Genomic DNA, 2500 nt, shown 5'->3' on the forward strand with positions numbered 1-2500 from the left:
CATCATCACTGCACAGTAATTACACACCAGTGCACCAGCACTCCAACCCAGTCTGACGTACTCATGCTAAACTTGCTAGGATACGGCCTACGCGTGGCTGTGGTCGCTAGGATACGGCCTGCGCGTGGCTGTGGTCGCTAGGATACGGCCTGTGCGTGGCTGTGGTCGCTAGGATACGGCCTGTGCGTGGCTGTGGTCGCTAGAAGACGGCATGCACGTGGCTGTGATCGCTAGGATACGGCCTGCACCTGGCTGTGGTCGCTAGGATATGGCCGACACGTGGTTGTAGTCACTAGGATACAGCCTGCGTGTGCTTGTGATCACTAGGATACGGCCTGCGCGTGGCTGTGGTCGCTAGGATAAGGCCTGCACGTGGCTGTGGTCGCTAGGATATGATCTACGTGTGGCTGTGGTCACTAGGATACGGCCTGCACGTAGTTGTGGTCGCTCTCGCCTTGTGACCTGTCAGTTGAAATATTTAATCTTCTGTCAGAATAATCAGACCTGGTATCAGCGCTGATCATGCAGTTAATGAGGCTTCTTTGATCTCGCTGCAATTAAGACTGAACAGATCATTCTTTACTTGCCAATTACATTTTTTCTTGATTAAAACTGTTGTTCAGTAAATCTCCCCCTCCTCCCCTCCTCTTCCTCCCCTCCTCTTCCTCACAACCCGTGTGCTCTCAGCTGATGAGGAAGCTGTTATTAGTGGCCTACTGAAATTAGAGCAGTACAGACAGAGAGAGAGAGAGAGAGAGAGAGAGAGAGAGAGAGAGAGAGAGATAGATAGATATTATATGGTATGTTTAAATGATCTGGGTTAGTGACACTGAGCTGGAATGCATCAGTGTCTTGCGTTATTCTTTGCCAGACCTCACACACTTCCAAAACACACACCTGCACTGTCATGGCCTTAGTACATTACTGCTATCATTCCCTCTTATTTTCACAGCCATCTCTACAAACACACACACACACACAAACCTGACAGGCTTTTAGCTCTCTGTTGGCCCTGAATGGCTAAGTGTGAAGGGGCAGTTATACAGTTATACAGGCCAGCAGACCTTCAGTTCCGTTACCAGATTTATGATCTTATGTGGCCTGATGCTAATGCTACTACTGCCATTACAGCTCATGTCACTGCTGTCACTACTGACACTACTGCGTCTACAGATAATGTCACTACTGACACTACTGCTTCTACAGATAATGTTACTACTGACTACTGCTTCTACAGATAATGTCACTGCTGTCACTACTGACACTACTACGTCTACAGATAATGTCACTACTTACATTTCTGCTTCTACAGTACAAATAATGTCACTTCTTACACTTCTGCTTCTACAGATAATGTCACTACTGACACTACTGCGTCTACAGATAATGTCACTCCTGATACTAATGACACTACTGCGTCTACAGATAACGTTACTACTGACACTACTGCGTCTACAGATAATGTCACTACTGACACTACTGCTTCTACAGATAATGTCACTACTGATACTAATGACACTACTGCGTCTACAGATAATGTTACTACTGACTACTGCTTCTACAGATAATGTCACTACTGACACTACTGCTTCTACAGATAATGTCACTACTGACACTACTGCTTCTACAGATAATGTTACTACTGACACTACTGCTTCTACAGATAATGTTACTACTGACTACTGCTTCTACAGATAATGTCACTCCTGATACTACTGACACTACTGCGTCTACAGATAATGTCATAAACCCCACTCACTATTCTGAATAATATTACTACTGACTACTGCTTCTACAGATAATGCTCCTGACCCTAATGACACTACTAGTCTACAGATAATGTCCTCACTGACTGTTACTAAGCACCTACAGATAATGTCACTACTGACTACTGCTTCTACAGATAATGTCACTGCTGTCACTACTGCGTCTACAGATAATGTCACTCCTGATACTAATGACACTACTGCGTCTACAGATAATGTCACTACTGACACTACTGCGTCTACAGATAATGTCACTCCTGATACTAATGACACTACTGCGTCTACAGATAATGTCACTACTGACACTACTGCTTCTACAGATAATGTCACTACTTACACTTTTGCTTCTACAGATAATGTCACTACTGACCCTATTGTTTCTACAGATGTCACTACTAACACTACTGCTTCTACAGATAATGTCAATACTGAAACTACTGCTTCTACAGAAATGTCACTACTGATACTACTGACACTACTGCTTCTACAGATAATGTCAGCAGACACTACTCTTTCTACATATAATGTCACTACTAACACTACTGCTTCTACAGAAACATCACTACTGATACTACTGACACTACTGCGTCTACAGATAATGTCACTACTGACATTACTGCTTCTACAGATAATGTCAGTACTGACACTACTGCTTCTACAGATGTCACTACTTACACTTCTGCTTCTACAAATAATGTCACTACTGACACTACTGCTTCTGCAGATAATGTCAC

At 43.7% G+C, this 2500-nt stretch overlaps 1 protein-coding gene across 1 annotated transcript in view; it reads right to left on the bottom strand.

Annotated features, from left to right (window-relative positions):
• cdh24a (cadherin 24, type 2a) overlaps positions 1-2500 on the bottom strand; it is a 50494-nt gene that overhangs the window by 16825 nt on the left and 31169 nt on the right. The window lies entirely within an intron of this gene.

Source organism: Electrophorus electricus, chromosome 21 (assembly GCF_041902795.1).
Source record: "Electrophorus electricus isolate QZ-2024a chromosome 21, ASM4190279v1, whole genome shotgun sequence".
Taxonomy (NCBI): Eukaryota; Metazoa; Chordata; class Actinopteri; order Gymnotiformes; family Gymnotidae; genus Electrophorus; species Electrophorus electricus.